Source organism: Neodiprion pinetum, chromosome 4 (genome assembly GCF_021155775.2).
Source record: "Neodiprion pinetum isolate iyNeoPine1 chromosome 4, iyNeoPine1.2, whole genome shotgun sequence".
Classification (NCBI taxonomy): Eukaryota; Metazoa; Arthropoda; class Insecta; order Hymenoptera; family Diprionidae; genus Neodiprion; species Neodiprion pinetum.
Window position 1 is genome coordinate 30,072,447 of NC_060235.2, and position 24,857 is coordinate 30,097,303.

The following is a 24,857-nucleotide window of genomic DNA, read 5'->3' on the forward strand; positions in this document are numbered from 1 at the left end:
TCGCTCGCTCCCTAGAGAGAAAACGCTATTGTCAGCAGCAGCAGTTCCCTTGTTGTTTTTCAAACACTGTAGTGAAATGAAAAATAGAATAAAAAAAGTGGATTAAAAATTTGCTACGGATCGCTGCGACGTTCGTTTCATATCGAAGCTTATACTTCGACCGACGCTTTCCGTATTATGTTTAGTATTCACTGTAGAACAAGATCACAACACTAATCTGTCTGGAGTACCTGGACAATTTAGAATTTCATTCGAATCTCAGACTTTCAAAAACTTGCCTTTGTTAGAGGAAGAAGTCGTAGCTTTTTGTTTGAAAGTCCCTCTGTACGGTGTTTCAGTGAAACCGCAGAGTTGTAAAACGTTGGGAAGAAATAAATGAGAAATGAGAAGTAGGAGTGTTGAGACGCATACCAAAGGTACGGTTAAAAGTATCTCGAACTACGGCATACTTGGGCGTTCACTGTTCTCGGAATAATGCATATGGCGTTGGCGAACCGTCGCGTGTTGGAACTCGGAACGGAGCCTGTGAAACGGGCCTAATCGGGCGACAAGTTCGAGATATCACTGGGGGTTGGAGCAGAGGCGTTACACGAGGTGCTCGGTTCTTCTTGCACCCGCGGCACTTATCTCCGCAAGCCCGTCGCCCGTTGCGAGTGTACGTTGCCTCACCGCGGAATTGAGTTATACCAACGGATTATAGTTGACCGGTTTCGTCCTGCCTGCGCGAGGAATTGCCTCAGCTCCATCCGCTCCAAACTTAATTACTTTTCGAGCTTTCATCCTTTTTAAAAAGTTATTGGACCTGGACGGTTCGGTGGTAGACAACGGGAGGTTGACGTCAATTAGGCGCAACCCGTCCAGCTCTTCCGGCTTGCGACCCACCGTCGCTGCCTCGTCTGTTGCGAGCGTAATTAAGCCGAATGTCCGGCGCAGATGCCCCCGAACACCGGTCCATCCCTTGGTTCCCGCACTGATAAGTGCCCACCGAAACAAGCGCTGCACTCGACTCGCACGAACACAATTGCTCTGTTCCTCGCATTATCCGCATCGTAGAGTTTTCTTCATTCCTTCGTTCTCGTCGCAGCGGGCGCGGAACGAGTGGAGAGTTTGCAATCGTCGTTGATGGCCAGCGGCAGGGTCGATACTGATGAGAAATATGGCTTTGGCGGTAGTGTTTGCGATTCGGTTCTGCAGAAATCGATATCAGAGGCCATCTCGCGAGAATAAGCGACGTCGGAACTCCGCGGAAGGTATTCTCAAAGGGCAATATGGTCCCAGGGGAAAAGTCCCTGGTGCAGGTATAAGGTAGCCGGGAAGTGACTCTCCGGCTCAAGGAGAACTCGGAAAGAAAACTATAGGAAAGGGGTTTCCCTTCCTACCCTCCCCCACCTGATACAAAGAACAAACGGGACCGTATCGAAGGAACTTTGCCATTCCGGAAGGGTCTCGAACCCTGGTAGAGGGAACGAGAAAAAGGGGGTAAAAGAGATCCAGGAAAAACTTACTTCAGCCCCGCTCGCTGCCTTGACTCGGTTTTCGGCAACACGTGCTGCTAAGTGGTCGCTTCCTAAACCAGCCTCCGTCCGCTCCTCGCGACTGATTTCCTCCCTGGCGCCTATGATGGAACGCACGAGTGCCTCCCTCGCGAAAAGTGTGACTCCAACCAGAACCGTGTTCCCGTTGTAATTATCTCGAGCCGAGAATTCGACGTGTAATTGGGCTTCGGAAAGCAGAGATGATAGATCGAAAGAATGGAAATGTATTGTTAGATGTGTAGTGGCAGTTCGTTAATGATGCTCATTTATCAAAATAAAAATCAGCACGAGTTATTCGGTGGACAGATTAGGCCGGCATGTTGGTATCAAATCCCAAACAGGCTTCCTTGCAGACTTAGTAAACATATTCAGGGTGAATACTCAACTGTATACGACATTCCGGTTACATGAGCTTTTTGATGACCAGCGTCAATTTGAAGAATTAGTAGTTAGAAGCTCCTCCATACAAATGAATAATCGACCACGTCTGAAATGTGGACGGTTTAAAATAGCTTGCAATCACCGATGTCTACAATGTTTAATTATCAATGAGGTTACTCAACAGGGTTTCCAGATAATCGATGACTAGACGAATCGCTGCCATTGGATTGAATTTCATCGACCAGGTTTGAAACCGGCCGAAAAACAAAATCCTCTTCCAGACATTCCCGCGGTCGTGGTATATCTACTTTCGCTATTTCGTGTATCTCCTTTTTGGATGTGGACTGAAGCAAAGTGACTTTTGACTCTCCAGGGACGGAAAGTGAGAGACGAGAGAATCTCATAACATTGCAGCGCAGCTCTTCAAAGTAGTGTACGTTGATCTTTTGCTGGGCAGAGCATCTGGCTCCCCGAATTACGCAACTACAGAACGTGGAATTTCACCAGCCACAGCTGGATATGCATTACCCACCCTCGTCGATTCGCGAAAGATGAAAGACGAAACAATTGGGTTGTTTTGAAAGCAATCTCCATTTTTGATTTGTATAGTATGCACAGAATCAGAAAGTAACGGTATATACCTATGGCACACTTTCGTATGATCCGTAAATTCTTCGTATTCTGGATGAATTCTGGGAATTTATCAGACTATTTCGATTCATACTTTCCATAAGGAGTTTCTCGTGCCCCTTCGAGTTTTGGCGTGATTTTTGAATGATTCTACGCAGCTTCGACTATACATCAGCATGGATACACTCGCCCCGATTGCAGGCGAGACTTGACAGGCCTGGTAGAACTCTGAAAGGTACGAGGCGAGTTTTTCCGCCGCTACTTTTCCTCCCTCTTCGACTCCGGTGAGTGCCTCTAGAGAGTACGAGCCTCGTCGAGCCAAGGGGAGCTTCTTAAAATTCTTTTTTGTGGCTTCTTTTATTTTTATATTTCATATATTTTTTTATTTCTGCCATGCTAAAAGCTCATATGAACTGCTATTTGAAGACGGATACGAACGGTGCGCACGACATGTTCAGATGAAAGCGCGTCTAATACGCCTACTAGCAGCAGGTGTAGATGTTATACCGGTCAGTCCAAGTTCACGGTTAGAGAGGTTAAGGAGTTTCGTATTTTAATTAACAACGTTAAACGAGCACTTCAAGTGCCCTATGCCAGGAATTAAGCAAGAGCCGATCAAAGTACAGAGTGAAGCACTCGACTGATCGTGAAAGGCGGATTTCACCTGGAAGATTAATGATCCGATTGACTTCGACACCCTGATTTGTAACTTGACGTGACGACATATTGGATTTATTGGATTTCTCGATACCACCAGGATGACCCGAGTTTAACGTAACTCTGCGGGATTAAAAATAACCGCCGCGTCACGTACGGAGAGAAACTCCTCGAGTTTCCGGGGACTTATAAGAAGAGCGAGCGGTACTAGAGGTCACCATACTGGATGAACGGTCGTTGAGGCAAACAGGAGCCTCGTGGAAAATGGTACTTTGGTGTTTATTGAAACACGGGATATCGGAAAACGGTGGCGATATTGGCATGCACCCCACGAAATTCCGCAAGCCCCAGCGACCCAACGACGACGAGCGATCGAACACTCGTGCCCACGTGTAAGGAAGGCGAGGGTGAAGAGAGGCGGTTGGGGCGGAGAGGAATCCTTCCAGGACGAGGAGGAGAGCCACCCCTGCCCCCTCTGCAGGACTCCGTGAACGTAATCCCGAAGCGAGTTCTCGCAGCGCCAGATCCCAGCTGCAACGGTGCCGTTTTCAATTGTTTTTTCCCCGTCTTCCCGTTCCCGGCAGACATTCGATTATTTTTTGTCACGACTATGCCGGGTTGTTGGATGCCTTTGCATGCGGAATTGATCGGCCGGGATCAGTTGTCGTTGAACGACGTCATTGTCGTCTCGACGATGCACGCCGCGAAGACGTTCCTCCTTGGTGTAGGCGAGAGTTTGCCTCAGCTGCTCGGGATGTCGGGGAAGCTAGAAAGCGGTGGCTTGCCAAGGAGGCGGTGGTGGTTTCTCTACGTCATTCTTTCGTATCATCCGACGGAAATATTGTGATTTATTGTGGATCTAAGGCTTTGCGACGTGGAAAAAATAGGATTTGATAAGCTCCTCGATACTGTCCTCGTAAATCTTGGAAAGAAGAATATATGACGTATGCTCAACCAACTCTCGTATTCGAATTGACGCCCGGAGACTTAGGCACAGGCTTACCAGAGTTATGTCCCACTATATTCTCTCTACTATGTTTCCACAGAATGCGTGTTTTGCTTTAGAGATATTCAAAAATGGAAATACACCCACAACAACTATTTCGAACAAATAGCCGTGATGTTCTCAAGCGTGCCAGGAATTGACAAAAATTCAGCACTGGCAGACCCATCGAGGGAACAGAATAGGAACAGAAAATCACTTCTACTTTAGTTCAAATCAACGAACCCTGACAACAAGAAGAAACCACTCAAGTTATCAACGTGCGCAAGCCTATATCACCATTTGACATTTGCGATCAAAACAGAACATCCACGATATTCCTCTATATTTCTGTCATACGCATTAAAAGCTTAGCAAACGGCTTATATCGAGCAATATATATAGACAGTGCCGTTTGATTCCCGTAGGGACTTGGCCGACTTCCAGAAACGAATACGTACAAAAAAGAAAACGAGGCAAAGAAAGAAAAATTTCCTCTCTCTCAGCGGGGTGATATTTTTTCCTTCACTTAACGAGCCCGCGATATCGTGCTCATCGTTTGTTAACTAGGTATGTTCGGACGGGCGAACATCCCCCCAAAATTCCGGGTAGATATACATCGTACAGCAGGGGCAGCAGGTATTTAACAAGGTATTCTCCGAGCAAAGAAGACAGTAGCGAAGAAGTCGCGCGGAAGAGAGAACCAAGTTTCGTTGCTCCTCTTTCAGCGGAACGAAGAAAGAAAAATGTAAGAAACCGGAGGTAAAAAGCTTAAGCGGCGATAAAGTACCTCCCCCCCTCCCATCCCCCCCACCCCGCCCCTTACTTGTGAAAATTAAAAACAAGTAAACACATTACGCTCTTCGAGTTACCGCTGGCTCTGTTTTTCCTTTCACTCCACCTTCACCTCCATCTCCAGTTGCTGCTGCTCCTCCTCCTCCTCCTCCTCCTCCTCCTCTGTTTCTTCTCCACTCGGTATTCTCGATTGTACTGCAAGCTCGAAAACGAAACGCAAAGGGCGTAAGAAGCGGCAGCTTCGTTGCAGTGGGCGAGACTGAGAGACAATGAGAAATATTATCCCTTTTGCTTTTGTCATTCATTCCGGGATGAAACAAAAGGCATCCACCACGTCGTCGTCGCCATGTTGGCAGCAAAGTGGATCGAAAACAAAAGCCCGGTGCACCCACGGGATGACGACGACGACGACGACGACGACGACGACTACGGAATCGCGAGAGTAGGTACACACAGAAGGAACTCGACTTTCCAACGAAGGCACAGAGACACCGCCTGCCCTGCACTTCCACATGCGCCATTGTTGCTACACGGCGCGAATGTGTTTAAGCGTCCGCAAGGCGTATAGAAGAGGTAGGGAGAGGAGGATTTACACTAGTAAGAAAACAAGGTTTGCACCCCGTTAAGGAAGCTGTCCGCGGTGCATTCGCGAGTGGAAGCAATTGCAAGCATAATGCTGCATGCGAACCGTTGCGAGGTGAATTTTCTCCGTCAATGACGTGCTTCGTTCCAAGGGGATTTTGATGAATGACATTCAAACGCATCTACAGATTGTAAAATGCTCTTTACGGATCATTCTATAAGTCTACTCTTTCATAAGAATTGATTTCTCGTAGTTGTATTGCGTGTGACTGTATTTTTCGCAAGGAGATTGTGGTGAGGTTAAATGTAATTTATGGCCAAACATGTATCGAAGTTTAAAGGGAAATCGTTAATTCTCAATGAGAATCTAGAACGCTAAAATTTTGATACTCCGTCGTACATAGCATAAGCTTCATGACTTCACGAACAATTAATAACTTGAATTTTGAAGAAATCTATTCGTCATGAGTATGCAGGTAGCTACGGCTATCTTGGTTCAAATTCTACATATTTTAGTCTTGTCGCCAAAAAATCAAAAAAATCGTTCCATTGTCATTGTTCCTTTTCACACGTTGGTGGGTATACGGGGGTGGACTTCGCGCTACACAGAAGAAACGCAAAGAGCCATTCGTTCTAGTAGGTGACGTTATCGTTTTACCGGTTTAAAATTCACCCCTCCCTTCTCCTCTCGGCGGGCACGGGCGGCTTGTGTAGCTACGAATAAATCCTGAGATATTGCTAGGTAATACTGTCGCCCGCGTTCCACTACATTTCACTGGCTGTATCGGTTCACGGAAGGGGGTTCAGAAACTGTCGGAAGGAAGAGAGGAGAAAGAGAGGAGAGGAGAGGAACGGAGCGGAGTTAGGATGAAATGAGGGAAGAGTACCGACGAGACGAGACGGAAGTTTACCAGACGAGAGACACGCTTAGGTTAGGTTAAAGAGGCTGCCGCCTCGCTTCACCCTCTTCGGGGGAACTTGGTGCCAGCTTACTTTTGTGTTAAACTCGAATGCGTTGGCTAAACTTTCCGAGGTGTTCCGTAAATACGAAATTCTCCTCCTTCCGTTCTCCTCATGATTTCGCTTCTTCTTCTTCTATACTTCTTCTTTGCTTCCACTTCTCCTTCTTCCTCTTCTTCTTCCTGTTCCGAAGACGACGCAACGGTGTGTTTGTCCCTTAAGCGCTGACTCAATTCCTCCTTGGATCGCGCGAACAATTCCATCAGCTACCTTCCTTTCTTCTTCTTTCGTCCGCGATATTATTTACCAGGCACATGATCTATGGCTGATGGACTCAACTCGACTCGACAAGAACATTGTTACCGGCCCGATCTGGCCGAAAACTACCCCTCTTGATGAATCCATCAATCCCCGACCCACTCCGCCAATTACTCGGTCTACCAGATTTCACCCAGCCAGCTTTCTTTTCTTTGCCCCCCTCCCTTCCAAATTATCGTTAGACCATAATTACCCGATGTAGTTACAGTACGTCGATCCGCCAGCCAGTTCTAGGCCAGCCTAGGTTAGATTAAAGAATACCGTGCTTTCACTATCACCAACTTTTTTTTGATCAGCATACATTGCACGTGCTGTGTTCCAAAGAATTTATCAAAACGATAAATCATTTCAAATGAATTTCTAATCCCATTTACTCATCACAGTTCAACACATACGCATATACACTTAAGATTCAGATGCTAATCAATCTTGGACATTTGTCACACGCATTTTTACACTCATAAAAAATTACTCAAGGATTTCCAAGGATGAACCGGTTTCGCTGTTCATTATCTCACTGCAGGTGTTAGAAAATTGCGAATATTCACAACTTCAAAGATTCATGGTACACTTGCTACAGGTGAAAAGTTAAGCGGCTATTGTCGCACGCTTCGCATAGAGAGGCTGATTTTTCATGCGCAAAAGAAGAACCTGGAAGACAAATCGCGTCAACCAATCGCGCGAATTCAGCATAAGCATCTTTGGCGAATCCTTCAGGTGTGATTTCAACATTTGCTACAGCACAATGCGGTTCATCTCCTGTTTGTACAAATGACGTTGACCAGAATTCCTCGGTAGATCTTATCGAAGTATTAGACCTCGTTTCAAACCTTTTCTCACTTTTTAGAATTGTGTAGAAACATACACAATTATAATATCGTATTCCATGCAGTAGCAATGTAGGTGTGTACATTTTTTCGTATCCTTGCTACACAGGCAGACAATCCCACGCAATTTCACCGTGTTTCGCATCGATGACTGTAAGGGTGCGCGTCATCCCAGATACCCTGCAGCGGACAATGAGACGTTTACCCCTTAATTAGGGGCGGTTTGTGCTTCCGGTTGAAAATTAAAAGAAGAAGAAGAAAAAAAAAAAAAGAAACAAGAAGCAAAAAAGATACCGGGCCGGAAGACTGAGATAAAAGCGATTATTTCCTTACTCGGTAATCTATCGTCGTCCCCCGCAACCGTCGGCTCCTGGTTTCACACTGAAATCCTCTGCGTTGTCTATAGACAGTCGACACAACCGTGTTACCCCATATTTCTCGACTTTTTTTTTCTTCCTCCTTCCATTCACCTCGCTTTTTGTTTCAACGTACACAGCGTATATATATTTTTCCCTCCCCTTCCCAATTATAATAAATTAGCCGAGGGCTGACTGCGCGGCGTACAGAGGTAATTCTGGAAAAAGAAGAACCGAGTGTGTCAGTCAGTTGGTCGGTATATAAGGTGTATAGATACAGGCGCACCCGAGCAATTTAGTCCAAAGCAACGCCTGCTTTTTCATTTTGTTTTTACCATTTCATACGATTTTCCAGTATCCGCTGTTCATTTCGTTACGGTATACGTACGTACGTATAATACAGGATAATTAAGCACAACGTTCGTCGCTCTTCTTCGTCTCCGCGATCTTTCGTGATATAAAAATACCACTGTGCCCTGATCCCGTTTATGACACGGGACAAACAACCCATTTCCTCTTCGTAATCCTCGGGATCTTCACAATTCGAGATCTCGCCTAAGCTTACGCTCGACAGTCTCGGGCTACACTGCCTTCTTATACCTCCACGGCGCGTATGTCGGGCAGGAAAGCACTTAGAACGCTGTTTCGAGAACGGAACGGCGAAGAGGACGGAGAAATATCTCGCCCTCTCACTCGGAGTCCACAACACCTATCTGCCGTATAGCGATGCACCGCGTTATTTTTAGTCCGGCTAACTAATGCCGCGGCTTATTTGCCCCGCTGTCATCCAATATTTTCACTGATTAACTCTGTTTACAGCTACGTCGCCAGCGTTTAGTGTCCAATTTATATTTATTTTTTTCCCGCACAATGACCGCGGCGTAAATTAACGAAACTTAAGACCGCGATCCGGAGGTCTCGAGATGATAATTTATCTATAACCGGTGCGAGGGCAACACCGTCGTATCGAAATACGATTGCAGTGTTAATCACACCGAGGTTCTACCGCTCTGACTCGCGATAAAAATAAGAATGGTCCAGAATGAGCTGAAAGCTTGATTGACGATACGTCAGGCTTACAGCACGACAAATAAATGAAGAAAACTAGAAGTTGGTTCGGTTGAATTTTGTTTAAAGAGTATTTCCTTGTTATTCTGAGAGAAAAATTGAAAAAATTTAAAACTGCGTTATATCAATTTCGATAGATTTAATTTTCATCCTGCCAGAATGTATAAAATTTAGATGAAATTCACAGGATTGAAATTGTTTGCAATGTTGAAGAGATACCGTTCCGATTAAATTCACCTTAACAGACTCGACTCGGGAGTTTTTGACTCTTTGTTTTATTACTTTCCAGATTCGTAATTTTTTCATTCGATCTCGACGCCGGATTTATTGTATTAAAAAAAGTTTCGTTGCAAAGTCAAAGGTTTGCGAGCGGGAGACGCTCGACGCGTCAGGGATTAATTTGGAAAATCGGTTCTCTGCGTGGATGGCGTTGGCGGCGTTGAAATAATTCCAAGCGAAATAATTCAACGAGACGTATACACGAATCCACGAAACGAAACAATCGTTCGAGTGGCGTTCAACAATGCTTTTAGGGGTTGCCTAAGCCGCGCATTGTTCGTTCGCGGGGTGCAAGCAAGGGGCTCCTGTCGCTTCTCGGTCCACTGCACGCGATCGCGTTCGCACGTTTCAAGACGTGGGTACCACGCGCCGGGTACGCGAATCACCCCCAACGAAACCAGGAATGAAAAATAATAATAACAACAACAACAACAGCAACAGCAACAACAACGACGAGGACGACGACTATGGCATAAAGAGCAACCGCAATAATAGCAATAACAATAACGGTAGTAATATAATATTTTAATTGTCTCCTCCTCCTCCTTTATTTCCGGAAGAGAAAAAGGATACGGAGGGAGGAGAATGGAGGTGCTGTGACAGCAGAAGAAGCAGAAGAAGCAAAAGAAGGAAAACCGATTGTTCACAATATCCCGAGAGAATAACGACCAGAGAGGTATGTATAAGGAGGGCAGGTCGGTACCAATATAGGTATATCGTCGCAGTGCGAGACGCAGATTCGCAACTCGCACGACGAGATTTATATCTTCCTATTAACTGTACATAAGCGCGAAATAATCTACGTTTAGTAATTTGTCACGTGCGGTTGGTGTACGCAATTCGTTACCGCGCCGCGGCAGCGCAGCTCTTCCTCCGACTGTTCCTAACCTCTGAAAACAAATGTCTTCGTTAAGGGGGTACGCGAGCTAGCTACCTGATTGTGCACTTTGAAAAAGGCATATTCGACGATTCTTTCGAGTTTTATCGTAGACAAGAAAACTATCTCGATTACAGTTTGACTAACCGGTGATCGTCGTAACTCAAGAGCGAGCCAAAATGAAAGCTCAATTACACCACCGTACGCTGCATATCATTTGGACGGATTAAATCACATGTGAGGATAATCGCGGTAAGATTGTATAAATACTAATTTAGGTACACCTTCACTTGGCTAACCGTTGCGAATTTTTACAGGTAAGGCAGGGAATTTTGAAGCGAATCAATCCTGGTTACAGTCCTCCGAGCGAATGAGCTTAGGGTTTCAACTCCATCGTCCTCCTGGTCACTGACGGAGTATACGATATCGATAAAAGTATCCGGCGCAAACGACTCCAGAGCTGTGTGCACGATGGTAGACTTTTAGAGATATTCATCCATTCTGGGTGACGGCGTACAGGCCGAGATCCAACTGATCCTCCTCGATCCCCCGCAGCATTTTTTAGGTCTGCTTTTTCTTCTTGTCAGTTTATATGGAAAGATATCCCGACTTGAAAATGAAGCTTGAAAATTCCCGACAAAAATCAACGGTATATTGAAATTCGGTGATGGTCCGTTGTTTCTCCTTTATTTTTTTCTCAAGTAACGAAATTACGTTTCTCACAATATTAGCGTATACCTACGACAGCACTTTCTTCTTCGCAGTGAATTATTTCAATTTCTATAATATTACAAAAACAATTCTTTACACACCGCAATTTATCATATATATTTTGCTAGAAGAACGATTGATAGTACTTGTCGATTCGGAATGATGGATTTTACAAAACACGAAATATTCTAAGCAGAAGCATTGTATACGGGCAGACTTGAAAAATCGTTATACGAAAAGTAATTAAGCAATATTCACATAAAATATACACACGTGTATATATACGGTAATTGAAACAGGCAAAATTTCATCCACAGAATTTGAAAAGTTCGTTGAAGGCATTCGCAGTGTGGGTATGCACAATACATCCACGTCAGTCGTCACGTAGCGTGCAATGTAAATTGTTCAATCACAACAAGCTCAACTCCGTAAGCTCGCCCCCCCCCCCCCCCCCCCCCCCAGGCCGCGGTTGGGTCGTTCCGGATTTTCCATTCGTTCGCTGCGTGGAACTTCGGTCCCGGGAAAATATTAAATATTTTTTATAGAAAACCAATCCGTTTAGGGGAAGGGCGGTTAAGTTTGTCGGAGACTTAGTCGTCGAGCACCTCTCTCTCTCGAGAGAGAGAGAGAGACTCGAAAATATTGTCTCGCGTGTACGTGTATTACAATATTATATTATACATGTATCTGCGAGACACGATATTACAGCAGATGGTGCAGCTGCTCGTTTTATACGCTTGTTAGTACGTCGTACTTTCGTACGTAGATCGATGGTGTAGTACAGTAATTTTTCTCTTTTTTTCCCCTTCTTCTTTTCCACTTTTTTTCGATACCCTGTTTTTACCAGGATTACGCGAGTTTGATCGACCGAATACCTCGTCGTTTCGCTCATCCATGCTCACTTGTTGGTTGTTTGCTTCAAATAATCTTGCTGGAAAATTACACCTGATGATATCACCAGGTCAATGTCCTTACGCGAATACATTGGGGAGGGGAAAAAGAATTAATGGGGAATTAGTGTTTCCTTTTTCAATTCTTCTTTGTTACAAAGTACGTATAAAGAATCGATTTCATCCGTTTGGTGGAACAATTTTTCGATTCATTTTCTGTCAACCTAGATTCGTTTTCCAGCTTCTTGTACCTCGTGAGGAAATCAAGAGTAGATCATACGTCGGCTCAAATTGTCAGATGCGACGGTTGTTAGGAATCTCGTTACATTTCCTCAAACCGAGCATATAACAATCCAAGAACCGACAGGAGTTTATAGCAGAGGCCTCGACAGCAGAGCATGTAGGTCAAATTTCGTTTTACAGAATCTTTCTCTCCAGTATTCCCATCCGCGGTCAGATTTAATCCGAGAAAACTGTCGCACACGGCCACGCAGGCTGTGCACAGCCAAAGAGAAAAAGATAAATAAATGAAATTGTTTTCGCGTACTTAATTAATAGTCCAAGTTGTGCGACAAAAGATTAGACGCTAGTAACCGAAGACAATTCTTTAACCCGAACTGGTTTTCGTTCTTCTCTTCTCTTTCCTCTTCTTCTTCCTCTGCCCGGCATGCACATTAGCATATAAATACAATTCTGATACCCCCATATACAGGTGGAAGCGAGGCAAGACTTTCGTCCCGCGAGGCAAGCGCGAGGAGGGTACTTAATCTAAACTTAAACTTGGCCAGTTAAAATGTGTTCTAGAGGCTGGAAATCCGCGTCCCTTGCACTTTCCACTTTCCAGGTATAGGGTATACGTGTAATCGCAGGCAGTAACCCACATTCGAAGAAGCCGAAGCGCGGAGCGATACCGAAAACAACCCTCGAAGAAAGTCTCACGAGCGCAGGGCGGCGGTAGAAAATTCTATCCTCGGCAATGTTTCAGAGCATCGTCCCCGCGGCTGAGTTATGCGTCCTGCTTGACCCGGGCAATTTTTCAACGGACGACGATTTTTTCGAAAGGTCGGGTCGTTTGTAACACCCGGGCGAGAAGGCGCTGCGCCAAACTCACGTCTAGCCACTGACGTCTCAATACATCACGCATACACTTTCTGTTTATTCTTCATATTTCACGCGTTCGGCTCGGAATATCGCGCCTCTCTCTCCGCCGCCAGCCCCCGGGGTTCTATTCCCCATTATCTATGTATACATACCCGTTTCTACAGAGAGAGAGAGAGAGAGAGAGAGAGAGGGAGAGAGAGTCGCGAGCTGAACGCCAATAACGGAAACCCGGAAAGATGACGGGAGGCATTTTTTCGGTAGGTCAATTTGTAGGCAGCCAGTGAATCGTGTTTTTTCAATCACACGTGATATAACTTACACTAATACACTGTACGTAAATATGACCAAGAGTTAAACGGAGAGAATTGATGAACTCGGGATTCCGGGGCTTTAACAAATCTGAAAATAAGGAAGTTGCGTCGATTACCGATCTCGGCACCGAGTGTCTCGCTTGTCAGGAGGAGTATGACGATCCATCATCCGGATACTCGATCCTGGATACGAAAGTTGCGAACAACGGTTGGATCGAGTATTCTCCGTGTCGAAGCTGTCAACGTGAAAATTCAAGTTTATAGAAAACATTAGCTATGCGGTCACTGTAGTCACTGTTGCTGTGATACTAGAATAATCCAGATCAATTTTGAAAAAATTTAATAAAATGAATTTGCACACCATTTCCATAGTATACCTCTTATATATGTATATAATTACATACATTACACACCTAATATTTGAAAACATAGATGTCTTCTGAATATTTCTTCGAAGTGAGCCCGCAGTATGAAATGCCGAATCGAAAGACATCATCAACGTTCACCGCCCTCCTCTGTACATATATGCGTGCCGCTTTTCAGTAGGTACATACTCCAAGCCCCTCGACACCCTTTACACCCTTCTTCTCCGCATTACACTCTCTTAGCTACCTTCGGGGCTGACGACGCGACGCTAACCGGTGATGAAATTGAGCCTGGAGGGGCGTCGAGTGTGGACTCAATGCAGTGTCTTCCTTACGGACTCAATTAAGATGGCGGTTTTATAGAGCCCGACTACTTCCCGGTATCAGCGGTTTGATAATATCTAAAGGGACTGTGGGAGGACCTGAGGGCGCGGGGATCAATGCCTCGCGTATGTTCGACGGTCAGGACAATGATGATGCTAATTGAGCGGTGAGAGTCACTTGGTCGCTGTACCTTATACACGTGGTGCTGATTAGACGATTACTTAAGAAAACTGCACGGGAATGACTACCTGTTCTTGAAGCTGTGTATACCGCTTGATCCATTTTAACGAGCAAATACTTCATCTAAACACACACGAAATCGACGCTTCTGTCATTAATTTACATGCCGAGATTCAGAAAACTACGATTCATGTTTGCAAAAGTTATTACAGGTTTGAAGTTCAAGAACGTCCGACTATTTCAATACAATATGTACGATATTTTATAATTTTACACGGCATATTAATTTGCAGGTAAATTATCGGTTTAGTTTGTACAATTGAAATAAAAATAAATCTGGAATACAATTATGGTTGAAGGTATGATCAGAAGCTTATAAACCCCTTCGTATTACCCCTTTAACGTAGAATAAGTCTCGACGCAGTTCACAGACTGTTGCAATATTCTCATGTCAGTTGTTAATTACCTACAGCTTTGATATAAAATGTTTTTTTTTCTTGAACCGATGTATACGATACGCTTGCTTGACTTTTTTCTCTGATTTATCTAGCTTACGTAGATTCATTTTTTCGCATCCTCAACCACTGTATGCAGCAAAGATTTATTGAAACGTGACTAATTGCCGAGAGTCGAACGGAATAACTAATTAGCGCTCCGGAAGAGGAAGCTGCAGCTAACTCGCTCGGCTTAATCTTCTCATTGTTAATATTACAAAACAAGATAGGTATTACAGTAGTCGGACACAATGCGAAACGTCGTAATCCGACGAGAAGTGTTTATTCAATTGCCGCATTCTCAACCCCTTCCGCGTTCTAGTCGGTCCCGTCAACGAACGACGTCCAACAAAAATAGCCAAAATCCAAATCCCGTTCGCATTGTCGGAGAGGCGCATTTTATACGCAGAATAAACACCGGGCAGCCGTCATCGTCGCAATGCCTTACAACGCGCGCATTACGGACACACCAATGGTGGTAGATTTTTATCTAAATCGCATTACCAAAATCGGGTATAGAGGTTTCGAGGGTGCAACGAGGGGCTCTGCAGGGTCAAACGACGATTTCAACCTAACCAAACACAATCAACGCCCGTGTAAAGCGACGAACTCTACCTGCCGCGAGCTGTAAATTCTTCTTTCCGTCTTTCGTTTTGCCGCCTGCTGCATTCCCTCTGCATACCGTCGGCCACGCACGTACGACGAATATTTATAATGGGTGGAACCAACGCGTGCAGCGAGACAGGGGCACCACCTGTAGGAGAGCGCGTAGAAATGTTTATTTAATTTTATGGAGGGATTGTTTTCCGAGCCCTTAGGTGTCGGAACCGAACCTCCCGGTCCCGCAGGGCTAAACTAGCCAGCTGTCGCTCGCTCCGGCGCTTTCGAGTCGGCCGGCAAGGCAGGTAGATATAAACCGAATACCATCGTCTCTGGGGAAGATCGAAACTACCCGGGGCTGCAGCAGCCCCTTCTGCACTGATCTCTGCGATCAGGAAATTTTCCCGCTCTATTCACCCAGGTATGTACATATTAAACGATCTCACCGATTGCAACGGCACATCCTGATGTCGAAGCGCATTCACGCTTCGTGACCAGACCAAATCAAAGATTGAAACAGCGTCGGAACGGAAGAATTTGTTAAACGAACATTCCGTGTGATGAGGGAAAAATTTTAAGGAAAAACAAGCGCACGATTTCGACGTAAATATAAGGAGCGATTAGTTGAACACGTTTTTGAGTTTCATCACTCCTTTCCGTTTTATCGACGTACTTTGTATTAAACTGGATAAAATCTATTTACAAAATGTAGAAACGAGCCTTCCCGTTTTACAAATCAGCCCAAACTGTACGAGACTGGATTTAATTTCGTGTGTAAGAGAAGTCCGGAACCGAGGTAGCGACGTGGAATTATCATGAAATGGAAGTACGGAGTGCTCCGGTATTTGTTTCGAGTAATTAGCGTGTGCGGTATAATTTGTCCGGTTGATACTTAATTAAAAGGGTGAAGAGATTATCGGCGAGGTAAGGTGTCTCCGAGTTTCGTTTTAAATTAAAAATAAAATGATAAAATAAAAAGTAAAAGTATAATTCAAAGAAGATCCTTGCCTTTCCTTCGCCCGTTCCTTCCTGTGTACGCTCTATTTATTATTTAATTATTTTCTGCACAGGCTCAGGTGTGTCTGCGTGCTTCGCGTCTTTAACGTTGACACCGCAGCCATAGTTTGCTACCGCAAGAAAGGGGACCGTCCGTTTTATTGGTAGAATTAAGAGCCTTATAGCGGCTTATACTTTAATTAAGAACCAGTCTTCTTATTTAGTCCACCGGTTTTATTGGCCCAGGGGATATTTACTGCAACGACCCTTATACCGCGATCAATTTTACTTTTCGCACGACAATTTCCAATACGGCAACCGGTACGTGTAAGAATATTACACCTAGGTAGCACAGCGTGCGCCTGAAAATGGGGATAGATGAATCGTACCTCTTCATATGTTAAAGAAAAAAGATCAGAGTGAAAAACTTACAGCTTCCTGGGTGACGGATAAAAAAAATGTTGCGCAAAGAAGGTCCAAATCTGCTTTGCTGCATCTATACGTACCTGAAACAGAAAAGAGAAGCAATATTTTAGCCGACTGTATTTTTATTTTAAAAATGTGAAATTAACACTCATTTGCAGCACATATTTTACGCGGTAATGTCGCGTACACTCGTAAGCCGATAAAGATCAGTGTCAACGGTTTTGTACAAGGCATCGATTTCCTCTTTTTTTCTTCAATCCTCTATTTTGCCTCATTTTAATTCAATTTCGGGGCACCCATTAGCGACATCTGTCCAACGTTCAATCGAGTCAATCGGCCTAATTGAAAGTGCTCTAATAAAGCTCGAGTGACGGGTTGATTGAAATTTAGAGCGCCAGTCTTTGGGACTTGGCGCTGCTGTAGCGGTCGACGGGGGATTAAGATCGGTGCAGCGTGGCTATAAAGACGGAGGGAAGAAGGAAACATTTTTACCATCCGTTTTAAGAGCGACGAGAGAGAGAGCATCTTCTAAGAGCATCCTAAAGTGCTGAGAGAATTATATTTCTATCTATTTCCCGCATTACGCCGCCGGCAGGCACTTATATAACGAAAGTTTGGTCGTCGTTTTCTCTCAAACGAGATAACAAATTTGAATCTGATTTTATACGACGAGTTTGACTCAACGAGAACCGCGAGAGTGTAAGCGAACGTCGGGGGAATTCAATAAACAAGGCGATAAATCTCAAGTAGCCTGGCTAATAAGATATCAGATTATATGGTACATGCCTTCGTTTATAAATGTATATACTTATAGGTGTGCGTACAGCGAGCGAAGATGTTCTGACAAACAGAATAAAAGGAGGTAGGGAAGAAAACGAAAACCGAAAGAGAAGTTTAAAAAGAATGACAGAGAGTGGGAGGGTGAGGATGAGGGTGAGAGGGAGAGAGCAACGGTTTAAGTAAAACAAACGTTCTTGAGTTTCTCGTGGCAGACAGTTAATTATTTCTCTCTCGTCTTGGAAAATGCGAGAGGTGGAGGAAATCGCCCCCGCCTGCTGCCTGGACTATGGCCCACGTTGTATGCCGGGAAGAAGGAAGAAGACGAAGAAGAATTAGAATCCTGATATACCGCGAGCATGGAGACGAAAAATAAACGCTGCGAGGAAAATCGAGAAAATCAACGACCCAGAACTGGCTTGACGCAATTTAATATGCGCTTGAAACAAATCAAGCTAACGTGAAAATTTTATTATACCTATAGACACGCTGTTGCTGGTTGTGCTGCTGCAGCTGGTTTTTGATTTATTAAAATGTGCGGCGGTCGTTTTAAAACATTGACCTCGGTATTTTCTTGTCCTTTTTCGTCGTCTACCGAGCGCAATGTAGACTAAAATTTCAAAAAAAGGTTCCCAAGGAATTCTCAGTTTTGTTTTTTTCAATGAACTGGCATAACTTTTTCAGGAATAATATTAATTTTGTAATTGTTTATTCGTTATACAGATTGCTCAAACGATGCTCTTCATTTCGTAGAATCATTAACACAATATAATGATGCACTATAACGCTATTCCTCTGAGTTTCGTTGAGCATGATATTACGAAGGTTAAAAAAGAAAAAAAAAAAAATGTACAATCGATTAAAAACTTCTGAGAGATTCGCAGACATATCCTGTACCTCGTAAATTTCACTAGAAAATTATAATCCCACCTCGACTGAATGAGCGAAAAGCAGACGCAACGAGATGATTTGAGGATTTGAAAGAATTCGAAATTAGAATATCCGCTGGAACGCAGCTGAACTGACCCGAGTAGAGTCAACTATATGTATCTGGCGAAAGAACCGAAGACCGTAAAGCTTCCGTCTCGTTCGTCTTTTCCCGAAGTTTCGCGAGCTGCGGCAGGAGGTAAAAGTGAGGCAATTTTGTAATTACTTTTTCTCTCAGACGGTCGTTTTTCCCCCGAGCATTAGGTGCGTATGTACATACTTTAAATACGGCCATACCGAAGGCTACTTGGCGGTGTTCGTTGAGTGAAGAGATGTCGCACTCTGACAGTTCCGCCTGGTTCCCAAGGTAGGTACGTGGTATATATACTCACGGAAGAATTCCTCCGAATTGCTGCCTATACTAATTTTCTCTATCGTTGTACATATATAATGTATGTATAAATGTGTATGTACCAAAGTAAGAGGACTTGCTCGCCCCGGCCTTTTAACCCCGTTACCAGCGCGTCGTTCCAAGCTTCAAAGGCAGCACGTCGTTAGTTTCGAGTGATGCGAAACTCTCTACATTTCAATTTTTCCCAAGTCACGCGATATGCCGAAATTCCTCCGAGCCGCGGAGCGATCGGGGCCGCGAATAAGGAGGAAAGTGGCAAGTGGCCAGCTGCGCCCTCCTCTTCGGAGGGCGGAAAATGTACAAAGAACGACCCGGAGGACTTAGTCCGAGTCGATCGTCGGCGGGAGCCCGTAGAAAAGTCTGCGGCGAGGGGAGAGAAGAGATTCCGTGGGATTTAGTGGTTGGGACACCTGGGTGCATTGAGCGAACGAATTCAGCCCGCCTCGTCTCGCCCTTGGGGGTTCTTAATCCTGGCCGACGATGCACTCTCGGACGTTATTTCTTCATTTAGCAACCGCCTGCCCCCCGCCGGCTTAATTCACTTCATTGTAAGCAACGAGAGACCGTATAATACACTCGGTCGCGTCTATTGCAACCACGGAAATAAACTTCCACGTTCCAGCACGCTTCGCTTACTTCGGCGGTTTCACGCGCTCGCGCCTTTCTTCTCCTGCTTCTATTCGGTTGTCCGGAATCTAGAATCATCCGTGCGATTTTTTGGAAATGCTTTTTTTGGTGACAACTGCACCGACTGAAATACAGCTTCCATGGCTTTGACTTGATCGAATCACGTATCGGAAGACCGATTCAAAAGCCATTCTCATATGGCGAATGCACGTATTCTAAAAAGAGAATTAAAAAAAAAAAAAAAAATCTGACTATCAGCACCCAAAATCGTGAGAGAAGTATGCGTCAGAGAGGTAAGAACAAAGTTTGCCCGTGACCAAGCATCGAGTTAGCAGGAAGCAGCAGCCATAGAGAATCGATATACCTACCCGCGGGGTGCAGCAGAGCGATTCGGCTCTCGAAAAAGCGCGTACACCCGGCTTCCGACCGGGGCATTTTTAATCCCGTTCCGAAACCGTCTGTTTTCGACTTATCGTTCGGAGTCCCCGAGGCGATGAGCGCTCTGCGCCAAAGCTCGGGCCGTACCTCTCCGGCTACGGATTTTCCAGCATCGAATTTTTCATCGTAGATTTTTGGTGAATGCCCCTTAATTTGAGTAGCAGCGCCAGGTTCGCGAGGCGAACAGACCGTCGAACAGGGCGAGGAAGTGAGAAGGAAGCATGACGGAAGGGTGTTTAGCCTCGAGCTGGGGCCGCTCTCTCGTTCTCCGTTAGAGAGCCACCGAGGGGTTGAGAGGGTTCTTGAATATGAAACATTGCAAAGCCGTATCCACCCGCCCACATCCCGAAGCCCGACTCCCCCGAAACCCTTCCGCGAAAACGGGAGCGCACATCGACTGTTAAACGCGCTTCAAAGCATCACGATAAGCTGTCGCTTTTCATTTCTCAAACGATAGATGTCGCGGATGCTTGACCTCGCTGCCGCTTTAAAAACGGAGGGTGATCAGTCAGCAGAGAAATTTTTATCGTTCGCGTATACGTTACGGATGCGTTGACACGTTTTTTTACATCCTTACTCTCGCGCCAATCGCTTCACGTCCGACTCACAGTCGGAGGAACGCGTCGTCGTCCCTTTAAAGGTCCGCAGACGCGGAGTTAAGTATCTCCAGGTGAGGCCCCTTTTTTCGGGGCTTGTGTTTCACTCTTTTCTCCCATCACCTGTCATGATTTGCACTTTCTGCTTTCGAAGGCCGGGTGCACAAAATGAAGATGTAACAGAGAGTGAACTTGCAGGTGAAAGGTTCTAACCCCGTGTCCAGGTTCAATCCCGATGTGTTCGATACTCGTAACTTCGATATTATATGACCAGGTTTTATCGGAAGGCTCGAACAGTTGTTAAAAATTTGACGATAATAAATTTCAACGAGTGTTTCTAAGGCAGCGTAAGACCAGAAAAATATGAGTTTCATGGTTGTTAAACCTGAAATATTCATTACAGAGCACATCAGAGATAAACCGTCGAGTATTTGGCTCGAATGGTTTCACGTGACACGGTAGCTACATCAGTTATATCTTTGCAAAGGCTGACAATTGACGGTCGTTAGATTATAAATCCTGGGCCATAACCCGAAAACTAGATATTAATCGTGATATTCGGAACACAATTGGCAATAACTCATGTTTGAGTATTTCAAGAAAGAACAAGCGGACCGCCTCAAACAAGTGATCCTCGGTGATAAAGTAAGGACAGTGAAGCACTAAAAACCAGCTACTTTACGGCGATTGCCACCTTTTGTGCAAAGCGTTGCACGCAATCGCCTCGCCTTGTCCTTTCTGAAGGTTCCTCGTGACCCGTGCCGCACAATTTCAAAATCCCCGTCATAAACTGCCCCTCTTTTTGCTCACCCACCGTCGCAGCAGCGTCATGCTTCGAATGAGCCCCGAAAGAATTGCACGGGACAACCGGCCGGGCGTTTTATTTACTTTGCCTGGCGTAGTAATATAATGGGTGGGTTCGCCTAGGTGAGTAGGCACCTAGGCCGCGTACCCTACAAACTACCAGATGGCTACAAATTATTCGCACGATGCAATTGCGCAGTGGCAGACCCTCTCAATAATGCATTTGCCTAGCCCAACATTAACTATAGGGGTTAATCTATTGTTAACGAAGGATAGTTATAATTCCATCAGCGAATAATTTTATACGCCTAGCAAAATTTACCAGCCTCGTCTTATATGATCCGGTTATGCGAACATTACCGGAGGGCGAATAAAATTTTTTTTACGGTTCTGAAATCATCATCGTTATCATCGTTACTGACATTAGTTATCCATCTAACGGTTTGAAAATTACCCGATGGCTATTACCGTCCAGGCATACCATACGTATCGCTGAATATGATTCGTCTGATTATTCGTAAGTCAGTTTTCCGACGACGAATTTTTTCGATTCCGAATAATCCATTATTTCGGATAATAAACACGCGTTGTTTGATGAAATCATTCAAGTTTATATTCGTGATACAGTAATCGGACTGTAATTTTCCTACGCAATAAATCATTTTCTTAATTCCTTTCATAATTCACTCGTAACACAGATAACATATCTAATTGTTCAAACACGTTTCTATTGGAGTAAAAACTTAACATACGCGTAACTGATTGCACGTGATCTCCAAGATCACCATATGTATGTGTATCATGTATACACAAATTGATACACAAGTGACCCTGAATCGTTTTCAACGTTGAAGCATTAATCACAGAGTCATTGAAAAGCTTCGCTTCATAATGAAACATTATTGTTACACCGGGCTTCAGGATGGGGTACAACAATGCGAAAGAACAAAACGTCGACGGGGAGAAATCCCGAAAGTCAAACTACCAACAGTTAAAAACGTAGAAAGACCGTAAATACGAAAAGATGACTTGAGGGAAAATATGATTTGAGAACGTAAAAATGTATAAATAAATTTGTACCGGCATTTTTTTTTTTTTTGATTTTTTTGAGAATGACCAAGATTACGAAGGGCAAAATACTGAATTGCGAAAATACCGAAGAGTCAAAAAGTCGACTTCGAAATGTCAGACTAGTGCCTTTGTCGAAAATCTACGAATCCGAGTTTATCAATAATGACTGACCAGACTCGAAAGGTCGCAATTCCGAAACTCACTAAAGACAGAATGGTTGAAATACCGAAAAATTGGATGAAGTCAGGAACCCATGTATTCTCTGCGACGCCAGACGTACCCGATAGCCGGTGTCTAGTGCCATCTAGCATAAGTCTACATAACTGTGACAACCGTAATTCGGCCTTTCGGCTTTCTGGTAGTTTTGCATTTTACAGATGGTAATTTTGCTCTTTCTGAACTTTGATTGTCGACAACTAATTTTTACCGTCTTGCGGTTGTCGAAGTATCAGCTACTTTTAATTTCGGAACTTCCATTTTTCTGTGCTTTGGTCATTCGGAATGCCGACTGTCCTGAAATACTTTTTCGGATAAGAGAGCGTTGCGTTAAATGAACTTTCGGGAAACCAGTTATTTTAATGGGTGATTTATCGAAAATCTCAATTCCGTTACGCTGATCATTCGTTGTTTTAAAATTCGTATCTCAAAAATTTCGCGTTGTCGACCATTCTCCTTTTTGGCCTTTCGGAGTTTTCACCCCCACCTGGGCTTTATTGTTATTGAAATTGAACAATTACCGGAACTGAATAGCGAGTAATGAAGATAATTGAATAACTCCGCGGGCAGCTGCGGTGAAAAGTATCGAGTTTGCTGCTTATTGACAAAACCGCAACCGAGCGATAAGATCTTACGCTGCATTGTAGTCTAGGTAGAATTGTCCGTTCCCTGAACGAGCGATAAAGGGTCACTCTCGAACACGCCTCGGCAGATAGGATCAGAGCAGGTGAGGAGGGCGCTCAGCGCACGTAGTGGTCAGCGTGTTCCGGGTAGAATTCTCGTAAGAGAAAGCCGATGCACGGAGGAAGGAAGGATGTGGACGATATGACAAAGGAGCGAAGACCTATTCGAGTAAACGTGCCGGACGGCCAAAGACAGCCACAGCCATTCCAGCAATGTTACACAATTCGTGGCGTCGGCAGCAGTACATATACGGTGTAAATTGTAAAACGAAAACGGTGCGTGCGTAATTCGTGTCAGGATGATACCCCTGGCGATAAATTTCGACGCGTTTCCGGTTTCTATATCGCTGGAAAATCTTCCATTATACAACGCTCGAGTCGACCGGCAGCAGCTGACTATTGCCCCTCGAGAAAGTTCAACTCCAGGGTACGAGCGTTTACTCTTGTATCCGCCCATAAGACAAGCAGGTACTACACGAATATTTTCAAGCTATCCTCCTCGCCGCGCTTACGTACGCGTGTCGACACGAATTCCCGTCTTCGTCCTTTTGCTGCAGAGACAAGATCAGCTGGACGTAATTCGAAAGAGAAAAGCCTGGCAGGGCGGTGTTGACACAGAGGGTAGCGTCGAGGCGGACATGCAGAAGCCTTTCGCTCGGCGTAACCCCAACCTTCGCGGCTATTACATGCTTTATCCTTTTTCTCTTTTTTGCCAGTACGACGGCATAACTTATTTCGTCTTGAATTTACGGCCGTGATCTCAGATAAATGTGTGTCAAGATGCGTCGCGTGTGGAGTCGGGGGGAATGCGTGCTACTTCTCTGCCTGTATATTTCGCGCGGCGACCTTCATTTCGATATATTTATGTAACGGCCCGGTGTCCCAGCCATCTTGATGATGTGGGTATCTTTCATAATGCGTAGATTAACGACACACGGCTGCCTTCGCCGGGCAGTGACTTCGCGGTAGATGACTAAAAATTTCCTATTCAAACGACGAAAAAAGAAAGGAAGTGTGAAAAGGACGAAACCGGTCCGAAGCCTTATCACACCTCTGTCTCGTTTCGAACATTCCGTGTCCATGAAGCACGGTGTCGGAGGATTCGATCTAACGTTGCAAACGTGAGACCGAGAAACGCGAGTCGTTGCCTGATTCGTCGAGGCTAGCAACGTAGATATGAAAATTTGATTCGACGAAGGAAAGAAGGGTAGACGCGGAGAGTAGAAGAAGTTGGGTTTCGTTACACCGGTAGTAGGACCTTGGACTCGGGAATCGTTTCCTGGTGTAAGGGAGCTAAATTTCTAGTCGACTGCCACCCTGTTATCGCGAACCAGAGATTTAATGGAGCAATAATACTTAGGTATCGGTAATCGATAAAACGAGCCAAGTCACGTGATCACCCATACTTCTCTGTCCGCTTAACGACCACCAGGACAATTCGAACGTTCGCCATGAGCCGCGACGTGGAACCGAGAGACCGAGAGACCGAGAGCCTGCAACGGAGACTGCGGAGCACACCGACGTCGGAAACGATCTCATATTGTTCGACGTTTCTCATTCCACGATTCTTATCAACGAGTGGCAGCTCGCCCCATTAGCGGCAGACAGCAGGCAACAGGATACGCGGACATTGCGGTTCGGAAGGAAAATACCCGACGAAC

General features: G+C 44.9%; 1 protein-coding gene across 5 annotated transcripts in view; it reads right to left on the bottom strand.

Annotated features, from left to right (window-relative positions):
* LOC124218071 (uncharacterized) overlaps positions 1 to 24,857 on the bottom strand; it is a 196,570-nt gene that overhangs the window by 36,546 nt on the left and 135,167 nt on the right. The window contains exon 1 of one of the 5 annotated variants that reach the window (XM_069134984.1): positions 16,652 to 16,670. The exons of the other annotated variants lie outside the window; for them this stretch is intronic. The gene's annotated coding sequence lies outside the window, so the exon portion shown is untranslated. Of the gene's footprint in view, positions 1 to 16,651; positions 16,671 to 24,857 lie in introns of those variants that run through there. 5 annotated transcript variants of the gene reach the window in all.